The sequence below is a fragment of the Sinocyclocheilus anshuiensis genome, unplaced genomic scaffold (assembly GCF_001515605.1).
Source record: "Sinocyclocheilus anshuiensis isolate Anshui unplaced genomic scaffold, SAMN03320099.WGS_v1.1 scaffold389, whole genome shotgun sequence".
Taxonomy (NCBI): domain Eukaryota; kingdom Metazoa; phylum Chordata; class Actinopteri; order Cypriniformes; family Cyprinidae; genus Sinocyclocheilus; species Sinocyclocheilus anshuiensis.
Window position 1 is genome coordinate 1,001,160 of NW_015536494.1, and position 18,170 is coordinate 1,019,329.

The 18,170-nt window shown below is 37.2% G+C and overlaps 1 long non-coding RNA gene across 1 annotated transcript in view; it reads right to left on the reverse strand.

Moving 5' to 3' along the window:
* LOC107686364 (uncharacterized) overlaps nucleotides 1–18,170 on the reverse strand; it is a 67,794-nt gene that overhangs the window by 41,106 nt on the left and 8,518 nt on the right. The window contains exon 2 of the long non-coding RNA XR_001634038.1: nucleotides 8,499–8,553. This is a non-coding gene — a long non-coding RNA (uncharacterized LOC107686364). The remainder of the gene's footprint in view (nucleotides 1–8,498; nucleotides 8,554–18,170) is intronic.

An 18,170-nucleotide genomic window follows, 5' to 3' on the forward strand; every position in this document is an offset into this window, starting at 1 on the left:
GGCGAGGCATAGAGGAGAAACAATAATGTACGGTATGTGGAAAATAATGTGTTTTTTGAACCTTAAACCGCATAAACACATTTCATTACACCAAATACACAAAATAATGTTCTTTTTAGCAACATCATATGACCCCTTTAATGTTGAAAGAGAGTGAGGTAAGACGGAAATTTGCAAAATGCAAATCATTTAATATGAGTCAACTCTTTTACGATAGAAATGTTAAATGACTGACAGCTACATCCAGAGACACAATCTACTCTGAACTGATCACGATAGACTCGAGTGCAATCTGAGCAATATCTGTCATGACTCTCTGGGTCAAATGGGCCAAGACTCATTTAAAGTGCTGTGATTGGTGATCTAAATGCTTTAGAGAAGCATTTGCTAAAAGGCAAGTTGCGAATCACAGTCACTGACCTCCACATCCCTTTTCCCACACATTCGATGCTCAGTTATAAAAACTACTGAGCTGCCTACATGGACTGTGTTGCCAAGCATCAAAGGTGTGATCACAATGTGAAGTTTGTTTCAAGGTTACCTTCTGAGGTACTTTCTTATGGCCAAATTAAATTTTTCATATTAGTTTTTATCCATAGGCTTTGATATATTTTTATGTTTGTCTGTCTGTTCGTCAGACAAACATCTGCATCAGAGAGCCACACAACACAAAGCATGTCGCTTATTCAAATGAATGTGCAGCGGAGGATCAGTGGCTCGCTCAGATGTGAGGCGACAGCGACAGAACATTCCATCAATGCATTTATGCCTCGTCAGCAAATGTTTGTGTGGCAGAGTAATGCAGGGGGAGTTCAAGCCTGTGGCTGGGTTAGGTCATTTAAAGACTTCTAATCAAGCGTCTAGTGTAAAATCTGACATGATTTGATACTGGATGTATAAGCGGAAAAAAAAAAACTGCTGACGCAAGCTCTGAAGAGACATTTTAAAATGGCCTTATATGTCTGCTGAAAAAATACTCACAAGATTTATGTATTCTGCTCAGCAACCATGATTCTATTTCTACATCTCTTTCTGATTATCTGAAGGACTAGTTCACTCAAAAATAAATGTTTTGTCATTATTTACTCACCCTTGGAAGACAGTGCTTCCACAGAATGAAATAACAGCAAAAGAACAACATGAGGGTGAGTAAATAAAGACACAACCAATAAACAACCTTGAAAGCAAGTAAGAAATACAATTAGACATTAAATCACCTCATATAAAGTGTTAATGTGAGGACACAGGCCTTCTTGCCACCTTATTTCAATACATGATCATAGCAGCTTAGTGCAACTGCCTGCCACAACACCCGCTGCCATACCGTCCAATAAGATGCCAGAATTCAACTACAGCAAATGACAAGGCAACAATCTGTCCTCACAAAACATTAATTAAAAGCTAAATGAAGAGATAATTGTATATAAAAAGTCGTCACAGATAAACGTAAGATAAAGACAAAAAAGATAAACCTACTAAATACTGAGAAGAATAATTTCTAATCACAGTCTGTGCACTTACCATGTTTGTGCTATGGTAATATTGTGGTATTTTTTTAAAGTACCATGGAATACCCTGCAAATGTCATATAAATGACACATGACATGAAGCTGCATATACAAAATCAATAGTTGGTGCCAACTAAGTATTAAAAACTCTTAAGAACAGTGCAAATATTGCAATTAAATAGCCAAACATTAACACAGAGGTGGAACAGTGATAAATTACAGTCAGAATGGGAATATGATGAAAATTATTCCAATGGAAAACAGTGTTTTGGAATAACCTCTGGCAATGATCAGAGTCTCTGAAAATAAAGTCACGGCCTAAAAAAATAAAAATGGAGCTTGAGCATTTGGCTATGGAGAAAAATGACTGTATCCCAGCACTAAAACGGAGGGAAGCTGGACTCCGTAATAGACTGTGAAAACATGTTGGTAAATGGATGGTATAACGCGAACCTAAAGCAAATAGTCATGTAAAACAGATTCAACTCACTATATAAAGAGTTTCATTGGGTCAACGGATCTCGTTCGAAAAGCAGTGAGATGTCTTGTTGTCTACTGCCTACACAGGCATCTTAACTGAAATGAAACCTAACAGAATTGGGACACTACATAAACAGCAACTCCATAGGTCAATAAACAGAGCAGCTCATGCGAAGCACACGGTAGACTTGACTCACAATTTATATCAATGGAGTTTGGAATTAACATCTTGCTAAGATATTCTAACCAGCAAAAAAAAATTACACAGCACTCACAAATATTGGGAAAATATTTGCTACATTTTCTGCAACCGAAAATGATACCAGCCCTCCCACATCTAATGTCTCTAGAGCTTTAAATAAATTCACTCTGGTCTTAGAGATTTTAATATAGGTCAGGGAATTGCAGCGGGAGCTACATTTATTCTGAAATTTGTAAAAAAAAAAATCCAATGTCCTAAAGATGTGGATGCTGGTTGCCAGTTAACTAATACAACCGTCTACGGACACCTTGGCAATTGAATCGCCATTGGCTAGTAAATTCTTTAGTTTACGCGCCAGACTTATATATACACACACAGCTTTTTAAATATCTGAAAGTACACTCTTAACATCAGTCAGTCAAGCATTATAACATGATATTATGATTATCAAGTACTTCAGTAATTAGAATTTAAACGGTAACCATGTATGAATGCATATTAGTCATTTTAACTGAACTTAGGATTGGTGGTGGTGCTTTTTTGGTCATTCAGTGTTTTTGTAAAAAATGGGAAAAAACTAACAATAATACTTATAAGATAATGATAATAATACTACAAATTCTAAGAACAATATAAAACACACTAAGGATTAACGAGCTCCTGGATTCATGAATATTAATCAGGTTGTGTGCGTTCTCTCGAACTGATTTGCTGAAATCAAAAAAGTTCCGCCTACTACTGGAAAAACTGGCAGTTCTTAAAAGCTGAAGAATTTCAAAGGAACTTCGTTATTTTGACAGGAAAATACAACAAAGAATATCGTTTACATGTAGGGCATCAATTCTGCATGGTATGTAAGACTCTCTCTCTTTGCATGTGTGTGAGACAAAGCGACGGGGTGTCGTGCGCCTTCACACTAGAGTTTACAGTAGCCTACGTCAAATACAGGTGCGCTGCACGTCCATTCAGATGAACTGAAAAATAGCACAGATCGCTTGACAAATGAAACTCTGAAGCGATCAGTGTTTTCGTCGAGTGAAAATATATCCGTGCTAAACTTATACTTAGCCTCCAACTCACACACTGGCGAGTAAAATCTGAGAATTTATTAGCCAGTGGCTAATATTAGACATCATTTAGTCGCCCAGAGTGAAAGTGAAGATTTAGTCACATATGCGAGTGATTTACTCGCAATGTAGAGGGTTGTAATATTTGAAAACACATACCACTACAATGGAAAAATATGATTGCTGAAATCAAAAAAGTTCCGCCTACTACTGGAAAAACTGGCAGTTCTTAAAAGCTGAAGAATTTCAAAGGAACTTCGTTATTTTGACAGGAAAATACAACAAAGAATATCGTTTACATGTAGGGCATCAATTCTGCATGGTATGTAAGACTCTCTCTCTTTGCATGTGTGTGAGACAAAGCGACGGGGTGTCGTGCGCCTTCACACTAGAGTTTACAGTAGCCTACGTCAAATACAGGTGCGCTGCACGTCCATTCAGATGAACTGAAAAATAGCACAGATCGCTTGACAAATGAAACTCTGAAGCGATCAGTGTTTTCGTCGAGTGAAAATATATCCGTGCTAAACTTATACTTAGCCTCCAACTCACACACTGGCGAGTAAAATCTGAGAATTTATTAGCCAGTGGCTAATATTAGACATCATTTAGTCGCCCAGAGTGAAAGTGAAGATTTAGTCACATATGCGAGTGATTTACTCGCAATGTAGAGGGTTGTAATATTTGAAAACACATACCACTACAATGGAAAAATATGAAAAATAATAATGATTTCAAAATTTACTGTACAAACAAACCATTTATTGTGTGAAAATGGTTGTAAGTTTTTACACAAATCACGACTGTCCCTCAGTTCTGCTTGATGTGAGATACATGATGTGTAAAGACAAAAACAAAAGAAAAGGTAAATATGCATAAAGTGTTTTTTATCTAATAGTTGAAGAAACAACCGCATGTATCTCTAAGCCACAGCAACTAGAAAACGCAGATAGATGACTGCATGTGCATCAGCAAGGACCCTAAAATGATGAGAAGACACACTGAACAGACAGGACAGAAGTAAACACATCTTAAACAACAAACAGATCAGACAAGCACGTTCCGCTGCCAGTGGTGTCGTCAATCACACATATCAACAGCTGAAGGGTGTACGTTCATGTTAGGCTGCAAAGATAAACAAGACAAAAGCTCACAAAAACATCCATCGTTGGCCATCATGTCTTTCTTAAGAGCTGTCTGATTCAGTGCATATTATTCATCATCAGGAAAGTGAACGTAAAGTGGCTGCTGCCAGTCAAATTAAATAAATACAGAATGTGCCTGCTTCATTTTTTTCCATTTTGTTGGCTTTATGTAAGGAATAATCCACATATGTGTCACCACAGTAAGTTCTGGAGGAAAAAAAAGACTGAATCACACATCGTCTCTTATACGTCTCTAGGTTCTTACAATTCAACTTAAACCACCTAATGCTGCAATTCCTAATAAAGTTATAGGCCTTTATTTCACGTACTTGTCAAATCCAATTTGTACTTGCATTTGTCACTTGGCCAGTGTTAATTTTGGGCCCTGAGTGCACACAACCAAAATCAGCTTCCAATGATTACACGCACTCAGAATAACTCACAAACACCTCCCCTTTATGCTAATGAACCTTACAGAACACCAATCAAAATCCCCCTCAGGTAAGGAAACAGCAGGGGACAGTAATCGGTTGAGCTTGTCACATCTCCACCATTTCTTCTCAGAATTCCAAAGCATTCCCAGTGTCAATCAGGAAATCTGTGCAGCATTGTGGGTCATTCTGCACTGATTAGATCTTTATGCCTTTGAAGAGCATTATCAATATCCCTTTGTGTCTTATGCTCTCCAAAGGAAGAACATCTTCTGCATTTTCAAGTTGCAACTAATCAAGTGTGGGTCATTGATGTCAGTGTTCTCTTTGGCAAGGTTAGGGATTTGATTTGAGCCCACATTACACATGGGAACAGCGTGGTGTGGATTGCTGCTGTCAACGTCACGTCTGTGATCTGTCTTACATCAATTTTGCTTCTGACAACAGTGGCAGGTCTAGATGGGGCATCAGCAATAAGCATGTAATCAAAGAAGATGGTAAAGTTTAAGGATGCACTGAACTTAAAATTCTGGCTGACACCAGTAAACTGATAATTATTTTTATGCCAAGGCTGATAACTGGACAAAATACAAAGTGAACAATAAAACACAAAAAATGAAAACAAATTGTTTAAATTCTTCATAATAACAATAATAACAATATAAATTATATATGTGTATATATATGAATTATAAAAATAATTATATTTATTATATTATATTTGATATTCAAGATTACATTTAACAATGTAACTACTTTTTTGGAATTTAGATTTGTTTTAGATGGCGGCAAAAGTAATGTAAACACAAATAGGAAAAATTAGCATGCACAACGTAAATATTAACAGGAAAAATTTCATGCACAATTAAATGTCCAGTAAAATACCCACTATCCACAATAATATAATTTTATAATTACAGTTAAAAAAAAAAGGAAAAAAAGGAAAATGTACAAGTAATTTTCTGCCAGGATATTACTGAGTAATTTTTTTTACAGACATTACATTTCCGTTAACTTCGAATTCAAAATAAGGCAAAACACCTGAAAAAAAACAACATGCAAAATTCCTTCATATTAATACAGTAAGTTGTTCCCTATTACTACTGATATTTTTACAGTGTATAATATCATACATTTTTGTTTTAAACACTGTAAAGATTTTTAATTCCATTCAATTTGCATGCGCCTCTATTCCCACACAAGCAAAGTAAATGATGAAGCAAGTCACTTGCTGACATGTTTGTGTCAAATTAACAATCATCTTCAAAGTATTTTATTTTCTCAATGAAATGCAGGCTCTCTGTGACACTATAATTCCTTTCTTATAATGTCATTCAGCCTGACAATATGACATCCACAGCATCACTGCCTCCTGTTCACTGTGGCTCAAGAGTCCAACTCAATACTGCTTTAATATTGTGACAGAACTCACCGACAGCAATTAAAACCCTGTATGTGACAGCTCAGTCTCTGCATCCTAAAACGGCCGCTTCCTGCTTAAGCAGGAAGTCATTAGTGTCTACTTCAGTCAGTGCACAGGAATCACACAAGGATGCAGAACTAAATTAAACTATAATGGGATTTGTTTCAAAACAAACCTGGAGGGTGAACCTTCTTTCTGTTACCCAAGGTCAGCTGAATATTTGCTGGATTTTAAGTTACACTGTAGCTACAGGAGGTCAAGATGATTCCCGTTGACCGCGATGTGACGACTGCGTAATGAGTCCTGTGCCCGGGGCATCGGTGGAAGGGTTTAGCTCTTACTACCTGAGCTTGTTTCGGAACGTAAACATTGCTAAATCTAATTAGAGGAAGCCTTATCTGCCGCCCAACATTACAGTGACCTCAAAGAGAACTAAGGCTCATTTTTCACAAGAAGACTGATGGCAGGGCAACATTTTTAATGAGCTGCTCCAACTGTAATGCATTTAATAAACAATCCCAGCGATGAAGGATTCAATTTAGCTGTGTTCCTGTTACAGTTTAACAAGTGCATGTAAACATGAGCCACTAAATTGCTCATGAGAACACAAACAATAAAAGAGCTCTATAGTGGATGCAGATTGGTTCAAAACCATGTGTGTTACCCTTAATAGTGTTGGAAAGTGTTGTCATTTCAGTATTAGGGTCATTAGTTGGATTTCCACCCACATATTGTTTACGCAAATTTTGGGATATTGCATAAAAACGCTGAACGGAAAGATAACAACAAGAAATACAATAGAAACACATTTACCAAATAAATTCCTCTAAACAGTCATGTGACTTGTGGAAGGATGTGGAGAAAAAACTAATTGTAAAAAACAGTGCACCATATATTTACAAGCTAAAACTTAGGAGCTGCTAAAATGGAAATGTTTTCTTATTTAAAGCTGGCATGAAATGAAAAATCCCCCTATATACTTTATAAATGCATGTTATTGATCCTACTGTGAACAATTCATAATGCGACTTTATAATCTTTAATCGAAATGTCAAACCCACAAAATGCCCAAAATCACAAAATTTGCAAAATCCAATCTACAACCAATATATAGAACCAAGTCCCTGTCCTACTTTTTTTTTTTTTTTTACATTTCATCGCAATGTTTTTAAACGGCTACTTGTCACACATGCATTAATGCAAAAATTTCTACAAAAACAACAAACTTTCACTACTAGTGGCTAAATGAATGCAAAACAATGTGACCAAAAAAACAAAAACAAAATGACAACAGGCTTATTCTATAAAATCACAGGAAATATTAGAGTATAGGAAAAGGTGTATTTTTGCATGTGTGCAGCCAAAATGTGTCCTAATGAATCTTTCTTTTTCTCACTCTTGTATTTAATGCTGTCAAATGTCATCAGCTAATCAGAATGGGTTACTTACAGGGCTGACCAACAAAACTCATATCTACATGGCTAATAGGCTAATTGAACTACAACCTTAAAATCATGCTTTTCTGATCTCTGATTCTGTGATCATTGCACAAAACCACATCTAGAAAGCCAAACGAACATCTCATGAGAATCATCGCTTGAGAAAATCGTGCTTATGACTAATACGATCAGTGTTAATTAGTAAGTAGGCTGAAATCTGTACTGTGTGTTCAAGAACATACTGTGGCATTCATGACAAGCATGAGGGTAAATCTTGTGCAGAATAACAATGTAATTTCCTGAGGTCACAGGCTCTCAACGCAGCTTTTGTAAGTTTTGTGCATCCCAGTTGGTTTCTTTACTTGCACAAGCTACCAATTACATTTGTCTGTGGCGTCAAACTCAGTGTGTGTGTCTGTGCAATGACCCACAAGAGGCATAATCATATTCAGTTAGATGAGTCAAACCTGGCTTTTGACACTCTGAAAACACGGCTGCAATGAAAATGCAATCAGAGGGAAACCTACAGGATGTTTTCTTACTACAAAACACTATGACTTCATTTCTCATAATATGAAGTCTATAAAGGACAAAAAATGGTGCAAAAACAAACAAACATTGTGACAAAAATGTATGGTTAAATATAACACAAACTCAACTAAATGTATTTCCATTAATCTGCAAGTGATTTATCAAGCCCTTAAGAGCCTACAACTAAAGTAATAAAGTCTAGTCCTCCAAGTTGCTGTAAATTTTCATAAAAGATCACAAAAACAGACAACAAACCAGTGTGTTGCTCTGACCTTTTGGTGCTGAACATGTTGACAGGACGCTCGTCTCTGACTCAAAGGTTTCCTTCTGGGAAAAACATGAGAAAGCAAGCAGACACAGAAAAGATATTAAGAGCAGATATGTGAAGGTGACCTGAGCCCAAAACATTCCAAAACCACACAGATTTTATCCCAAAAAACAAAAACTAAACCACATTCATAAACAGATTCAAACACAGTTACAAGCTTGAGAGCTGCTAATCTAGAAAAAAAATCTAAACTAGAGCATAGGTTCATTTTTTATTACATAAAAAGGAAAATATGAAGAAATATGAACACAAAATTATTACTTTGGACACATTCATAAATATGAAAAGTGACCAGAGGATAAAGAACAAACTGGCTGATTAATGTCTGACTGAAGTACATTGAACTTAATGATCTCAAACTCTCTCATTAAAGGCTTAGTTTAATAGTTTCTGTGAGCTGATGAATAATTCATTAACACACTGGTTGAATGTTGTGAGATGTTTGCCGAGCGTAAGCTGTACTCCATCAACAGACAGAAGGAAGAGTTTGCAGTCCTCTACATCTGTTAATTGGGTTAAATTTAAAAAGTGTTGTTAACGCTGCATTGCCATTCAAGACAGAATATTGTTGAATACTGTGCAGCATATAGTGTATGCTGCCTATTTTAAAATTGTATTTAAAACAATATGGAGCATCGTTCCTCAAAAAGTAGTATGCCACATTATTGCCACATGATGATATTATATGTTTAATTTTGCAAGTGATGCTGGCTGAATTGGGAATAGCATACTACTTACCTCTTACAATATCTTTATACAACAGGTAAGAGTAGTTTGTGGTGCACGAGAAGGAGTGACTGCTCCACTCCAACATGACAAAAATCACATCTTTGTTTGTAATCGACAGAGAACAACTGAGAAATATGAGGACAAATAGTCATTGAAAAGTATAGTATATTTGTGTGTGGTTGTGTCAATGCTTTGTTGTTTTATTCCTTTTAATGTCACAGACACACAAAACATTGGTCTATTTTGAGAGCTGTATGTTGTGGAGTTCTGGGATTACACAGAGAGATGGCATTAATGAACAGCACTGAATCATGGGACTTTCTCCTGTTCGGTATTCCACTCTGACTTTCACACTCTGATCTTCACTTGCTGGTTTAATCTAGTCTATTTTTAACCGAACACATCTGAGACACGTGTGGGAGGAGATGTGAAAAAACAAACAAACAGACAAAGCATGCTGAAGAAAGAGAAGAGTTGTAATCATAAAAGCTGTGGTACCTGCAGCAGGTATAAAAAAAATAATCAGTTCTTTATTCAGCTTTTTGTCATAAACCTACAGCCCACAACAGCAACGGAAGCAGAGATCTCTGCTGAGGGAAAGGTGGCACGTTCAGAAGGTTATTTCATTTTATTGTATTTCCTCTTCTCAGCACTGAGTCATCCCTCTGGTCTAAGCGTTCAACAGATTTAGAGTGATTTCATCAAGAGCCTTTCATCGCTCCAAAATAAAGTGGCACGGACTGTGTATGTGGTTTCAGAGGGCAGTGGCAAGCTTGTTGAGGAAACTATTGCTATTGACATTGAAATGTAAGGCCCAGTTAACACTACAGGACAGAAGCAGGACGCCTTGAGTAAATTTAAAGACTCAATTTATACAACTAACTACAGACTGGGTTGACTTTAAACAACCATCCCAAAAGTCCCATTGTTCTTCTACAAACTCACATACAAAGCAACAATGCAAGAGTTCTTAACAACATCAACAAACAACAGGGAGGAGGGTTTGCGGTCATTTTCTTGTACAGAACAAGAAGATAAACAATATAGATGGGACGGCGACTGGGGAGACGTGGGCAGTAGCTTGCTGGCACTTTGATAGCTTGTCTTTTTTTTTTGTATTTTTTTTTTTTTGAGCGCGTTCTCAACATCCGGCGCGTGATGCATGTACGTGCTCTGGCATAGTAGACATAGATATATATATATCTATAAGTAGATGCCTCATTAGTGACTGTTTCTATGGGCCGCGATACTTTCCAAAATGGCGGACGCGTCAACGTATCTGGAGCGGTCGAATAGGGCATCTATACTATCTATACTATATACGATCTACGATCTGTCGCGCGTATACGTCACTCATTATTTACACAGTGCAGAGAGATTGTGGACGTGTTCACTGGCTCTGCAATGATCTAAAGATATTTAGAAGTACAGGTCATCACAATGGAAGACGATTTTGATATATCATCAGACAACATGGAATTTTTTGCCCGACCGTATTTATTTGATGTCACGCGGTTTAATTTGGTTTTGTCTGTGTATGTTTTTTTGACTCTCAAAACCGTGGACCATTGACTGCCATTATATGACTGACTGACTGCAATGGTTTGAGTTAAAAATCTTTGTTTGTGTTCTACTGAAGAAACAAAGTCACCTACATCTTGGATGCCCTGGGGGTAAGCAGATAAACAGCGAGTTTTCATTTTTGGGTGAACTATCCCTTTAAGACTATGCTTCTCAAACTGTGGTACGAATAAAAATTCAGTGTACTTTTTTTTCTGTCAAGGATTTTACAGAGATTTTCAATCTGGTTTAGATCAGGACTCTGGGCTGGCCGTTTCATTATTTCAATGTTCTTTGCTTCAAGGAACTGGTTTACCCGTTTTGCAGTGTGACGGGGGCATTGTTTTTAATGAAAATTGCAGGTTGATTGGGAGATGCTTGCAGGGAAGGTATCACATGAGGCTGAAAGAGGTTCTGATAAACATTTGCATTCACTCTGCCATGTAGCTGTATAAGAAGCCCAACTCCTGCTGCAGAAAACATCGCCCAAACCATGACACTTCCTCATCCACCTTTCACTGACTTCTTTACACACTTGGGCTTCAGTCTTTAACCAGTTTGACACCGAACAAAATGTTTCCCATCAGACTCAAATAAATTAAACTTGCTCTCATCACTAAAGTGAACTTTGGACCAGTTCTTCTCTCACCACACAACATGCTCCTCAGCAAAAGTTAGTCTAGCCTTCTGATTCTTTCTACTGATGAGAGGCTTGGTCACTGCAGAGTGCGCTTTCAGTCTGACTTCTCTTAAACATGCCGAGACAGATCCATGCCCTGTTCAGCACTGGACTGGAAAGCAATTCTAGCTGCAGTGTTGAACCAATTCCCCATTGAGAGTCTCCGCATTATCCTGTCCTCTCTTGCATTTGTCTTACGTGGACGACCAGCCTTTTTGGGTGACTTGAAGGAAATAGTGTCATTGTAAAGATGTAATATTCTAGAAATCACAGATTTTGAATGACCAGCTTCTCTTGCAATGGCTGAAAGGGTCATCCCTCTAGCCTTCATCTGGACAACCTCCTGTTGCAGGGTTTCAGTTACCTTAGAGTGGCCTGCCATCTTGCAATCTCAGTGAAAATTAGAGGAATGCTGCCAGTTAAACGTTTGTCATATAATTAAGGCAATTAGCACCAGGTGCCAGATTAACACCAATAACTTGGAGGTATCTGTAAGTGATCTCTAATTTTCTCTAATAAGTTCTTTTTCAAATATATCATTTAAGTTTTTTATACTGTGCTTCAGAATACAATTAATTCATGAAATTTGCTTAAAAAAACTTCCCCCTCTACTCCTGTTAAGATAACTTAAAATAGGACTAAGCAGTGACCTTGAAATTTAGGAAATACAAATGAAAAAATTTAAAATTTAAGATTTTGGTCAACCAACCCACCATGGTATTTACAAATTCCTCTGTACATGTCTAAAAAAAATCAAGGTACTTTTTCATAGGAGCCGTTTACCATCCTAAAACACGTACTTAAATGGAACAAAGATGTACAATATTACAAAGCAAATTCTGATTCATCCTCATTCTTCTCCCACAATCACCCGCACAGAAACAAATCATGTGTGTTGGATGGCTTTCTGTGGTCTTAATCACTGTGTGTTTGCAGCGAGATGACTCATCCTCCACTGCGCTCTCATCATCCTTTACCTGATTCTTACAGAAACTCTTTAAACCTGACAACATCTTCAGGGACTAACAGGGGTCCAAATGAAGCCTACAGAAACACAACGTGATTATGGAAATTCTCCTCGCAATTTGCGGCAGACGTGTAAACAGCCCTGCTGTTGATTCTGAACGCTGTGTTTACACTCATTCCAGAGGTTCAGTTCTCATCACAGGCCGCTGTTGTCCTCTGTTCACTGCCTGCCATATAATCAAGAAATCAAAGCACAGGGGGACGATTTGCTCATGCAGATTAACAAATAAAGACCTTCATAAACACTGCTGATTCTACAAACACGATAGATGGAGTGAGTTCATCTAGATCTGTATAAATCGCTATGTAATGACAACATACAAGACTTATATCCTAATAGTTTTGTCAGATAAAAAGACTAAGATTCAAGGATGTGAATTTAACTTTTTTAATTCTACATACCCATAGGATCAGGGGGGAAAATAATATACATTTAGGATATATATTTATCTCAATTCTTCTATAGCAATGTAAATCAAATGAAGAACTCTTCTTCTTTTTCTTCTTAGATATTTCCCCCTAGTGATTTCATGTCCCGTTTTAGAAAACATCTAATTGTCTCAAAGTGTTCTCAGATTTGACAAGATGAGCAATCAAAGTCAGTTCTCAGCATGAACTCAAAAATGTATCTTCAAAGACTATCTGAGATACATGTTTCACTCTACTGTATATTCATACTGTGTCAACAAGTTTTTACTTGTGACCAACTGTTGCCAAAGCTTCTAAATTGTTTACAATGTTTAGTGATATTGAATGGCTAAAGCAAACAGATTTGTGATGTCATGACATCATGAAACCATTAAAATATATTAAAATAAAGCGTACAGCCTACATGCACTAACAATTAAGGTTTCAAGGTACTTCAATGTGTATGTGTACAATTTTCACTGGGAAATGTACCTGCAGTACAGAGCATGAAAGTGCAAATATTTACTAAATAAAGACCTTCTTCTTCGCTGGCAAATGATAGGATGGTTTCCATGGATCCTAGGTAAATATCCATTTCATTCAGCATTCTGTTTGTCTCTGTTTTCGAGTATCACGTTGTTTTACTGAGTGAGAAGAACGCGCTCCAAACAATTCAGCACGTCACTGAGCTGTGCGAATGATTCCAACAAAAATGCGAACGGATTCGGACCAGTCTATGGCCACGTACACACTGCAGCTAAATTCGGTTGTCAGTTCACCTTTTATTCCTTAATCGCGTTCTGTAGGCCTACACACATAATTCACTAAAATACGGGAGTGACAACCGCATTAACTCCCGAAAAATACAGGTAGCCTAGTGACAACTGCATTTACAGAAATTCTGTGCAGTGTGTATGGACCAACTAATGATGATGTCACGAGGAGCACGCCAATGTGCATGTATTGTCAGGCGTCAAGTGTTTACCTCAGATCTGACAGGATGGCGGCGAGAGCTCATTGTGGACCGACCAGTTGCGGTCAAGAGAGGCTGTTCAATAACAACAGTTTAAAGAACTAAACTAGATTACGACGCCTCTCCCGACGACGGCGGTTTAATAAGGTTTTGCGGATATTCGCATGTCTTTGCAGTCTAATGTTTAATTGTTTTGTCAACAGCAGCTAACACAAAACTAGCTAATCTGCGGGCCTCCATTCTCTCCGAGACACCACAACGTGCACTATGATTACCACACTGCCATTCATGGCAGTTTCCGGAGTGAGTCGTGTTCCGTACACACATGGAACGACAATTAACGGGACTCACTCCCGCATTTAAAGGCGGTTGTCACTCCTGAAACTTGCCGTGTGTATGTGGCCTCAGTGTTGCCAACTAATTTTCATGGGAAGTTGCTAAAGGAAGGTCGATTTGTTGCTAAAAGTTGCTAAATGACATTGTGATGTCATTGCGTAATCACGCAAAATTGTGTCACTGCATCAAATATCAGCAAAAATATATTTTGTGTATGTTAATTTTGATTTGTTAAAAAAAATTGTTCATAAAATAATATAAATTCATTATATAATAATATGAAAATATAAATAACTATTCTTAAATACAACATTGAATTACTGAACACTTTGTTCACACATTTTTGAACAATTACAATTTAAGTAATTGTAACACACTCTAGAAAAGTCTGTAAAAATAGTCTACTATGTTAATATGAAGGAATTTTCCTTATTGATTTTTCACAGGTTTTTTACCTGCATTTTAAATTACGCATTGTATTTTGTGTTTTCGGGTTACAGAGTTACAACGGATAATGGAGAAGGGATGACGGATAATGTCCTGGAAAATTACTAGTACCCTTTCCATTTTTCTAGATATTTTCTTACAGTGTACTAACTGAACAACAATAACAGGTACAAGCTACTAACAAGGTGTATCACAATAGGTGTGTTCGGCTTGAAGTGGCGCTGCGCAGATCGATCAGTGTTTGACATCAAAGCACCGCGAGAGCAATTAGAAAGCATGCAGATCCGTCTTATTATTGTTGAACAATTGCAAAGAGCAGTTAACTTAATTCACGTGATGTGTGTACTGCTAGGCATCTTTGGTTTCCTCTTTTTGTGTAATTTAGATGGAAAATATGTGCCTTTTTATCGTTTGAATCACTTATAAAAAGTTGCTAAAAGCTGAATTAAAAAAATAGCTAAATTTGTTGCTAGGTGCTTTTGGAAGAAAAAGTTGCTAAATCTTGCAACAAAATTGCTAAGTTGGCAACACTGTGTGGCCAATGATTCGGACTCTTACTGAAAGCGATTGAAAGAATCGACTCGAAAGATTGATTGAATTATGAATCGGGCATCACTAGTTCTGATTAAAAAAAAAAAAAAAAACAGGACAAACAGGATATGACTGCTGAAATATAAGTGGAAAATGTTGGTAAAAGGCAATCTCTCACGCCAGACAAGGATTTATCAGTAAAGTTTACTGTGGCTCGTGCACCAATAAAATTGGCTTTGTTAATACAGAACCGATTCAGATCGTTCTGCCAACTCTGTTTGAAACCAACCGAGAACCGACTCAGGCGATTCATTGACCTAGGCTACATCATATCGCTAATCAATGATTCTAGCCTACAGAAAATACTAACCTAAATGTTACATAATATTTCAAATAATATTTTTAATTCTGTTGTCATGTTTGAGTTATGGTCATAAAAAATATGTAGCTAAGGTTGGGATTTGAACTGGTATCCCCTCACACTCTTATCCAAAATCATTTAGGCTATGACTTGTGTTTTAGATGTTTCTTAATTTGTAAGCCTGTAAGATTTTACAGCTGAAGCTTGTTTCCCTGTGCACATTTAAACATTTTATTTTTTGTTTTGTGTCATGTTGGCCTGTGCGTTCCACAACTAAACACAGAATATTCTTCTCCCCAACAATAGATATGATCTCCAAATTTGTTCTCACACATGTCCACAGCTAAGCCAGAATTGATTATTGACACATAAACAAATGACTTGAAAGAAAAGCTTGGTTGTTTCTCATTTACACAGAACAAGATAAAAAGCTGAAAATGTATGGTTGAGACTGGTTGGGGAGAAGTGGGCAGGAGTTAGATTTTTTTTAGGCAACATATTTAAAACATGAGAGTGACTAGCTTCAGTCTTGTAGTTTGTGCTTGGCTTGAGGAATACAAAAATACAAGTTAAAGTCCATCACAGAAAACAGGACATTATGAAATCACAATTCTAGTATTTCTCAAATCAGAATGCAAATGTTCTTTTCTTTAAAATCAATTGCGTGTTCACATGGTTATGGAGTAAGTGAAAAGCTGAAGTGAAAGTTCTGTGTTGTGATATCTGAGACACACTGGGATTGTCTGAGACCTGCTCAGGATATTCATTGCAAGACCTTGCCACCTTTGAGGAGACACACTTGTTTTAATTAATTATTAAACTGTTCTCACACCTGTGATTTCCCATGATGCAATTCCCTCACATGTGGTAGAGTTTTGCTGTTGTTTTACTGGAATATTCTTTGTGCTGTTGATCATTCATAATAATCAATAACATTAAATATAATTTTGAATTTTCCAGAAATTATATTCTGTATTTAAAACTAAATAAAAAAGTAAAATGGTCTAAACCAACCTTTTGAGGTGAAACTACTTTTTTTTGGTGGAATAAATTCTGGGTCCCTGCTGGTAAATGCTGTAATTGCACCAAAAAGCATTTTTTGAGCCAGAATTCCAGTAGCCCCTTCAGAACACAAGATCCAGGGATGTGGTTGGATCCACATCTAGGGGGTGGAGATTGGTAGGTTTAGGGGTAGAGATGGGTGGGTTTAGGGATCAGGGGGTGGAGACGGGTAGGTTTAGGTATATGTAAGGTGGGAGGAGTTGGATCTGGATTCAACCACGCCCCCTGGATCTTGTGTTCTGCAGTGAGGACCATCTCCAGAATTCTGAATTTCTATCTCACAATTCAGACCTGCGAGTTTAGAACCCGCAATTCTAAGTGTATATCTCGTAATTCTGAGTTTATATCTTCTAATTCTGAGTCAGAAATTGTGAGATATTCAGAATTTTTTTTTTTTAATCCTGTGGCAGCTTCAAGGTTCCATATCAGGTTATCAAAATGACTGTTTTTCTAAAAGAAAAAAAAAGTAATCCAGTAAGTTCAAAATGTGCTATAGTACTGCAACTCCTTGTAATATTAGCTCCAGTAAATATATTATTAAATCTATAGAACATAAAATGTGCTTTAACCTTGCAGAAATGTGAGTGTGTGCTTGAGTTCCATTCCCTACTATTTACATTCTGACCACAGATGTGATTGTTTGAGCTCTTGGCAAGGTGGGACTCTGTCAGTCCAACTCTGGATTTATTCTGCTGAGTCATTACACAAAATGATATTATGTTGACAGAGACAAATGCCTCAGGAGGCAGTGCTCTAAAAAGACTTTGTTCCAAGGCAAATTTAATCTTGAGAGCTGGACGCATTTCGATACAACAGAGCACAGATTCAGTCCTATAAGAGCATTTCATTCCCGCTTTGGTGTTGGTCATTTGCATGTGGATTTTGCCAGTTGTTTGTCATGTTTATCACATTGACTATTAAGAGCGTGACGTAATGCGCATTTAAAAGGGAAGCGTTTCATTTGTGCACCACAGTACATCGTTTTTTTGGACATTTTGTCATCTGCAAGGCAAAATAAAATAATGTGAAATAATTTGCCATTGTTCAAACAATGGTTAGTCTCATTTCAAATTAAATTTGCTGAGTCAGAAACTGACGTGTCGGGATAGAGTAATAGCTGCTGTTACTAATTCAATGAAAATATTTAGCATGAGCACAAGCAGGGAAGCATCTAAAACAGCAGATGAGCAACAGAAATGTCCCTACAGTGAAGCAGGAAACTGGTCAAAATGAGCCACTTATTTTCTAACTCACTCACTCACTCACTCATATTCTGTCGAGGACTGTTTTACATGTTAAAGGAATAGTTCAGCCAAAAATGAAAATTTGCTGACAACTTACTCACCCTCAGGCCATCCAATAAAATGAGTTTATTCCTTCATCTGAACAGATTTGGAGAAATTTAGCATCACATCACTTGATCACCAATGGATCCTCTGCAGTGAATGGGTGCCGTCAGAATGAGAGTCCAAACAGCTGATAAAAACATCACAATAATCCACAA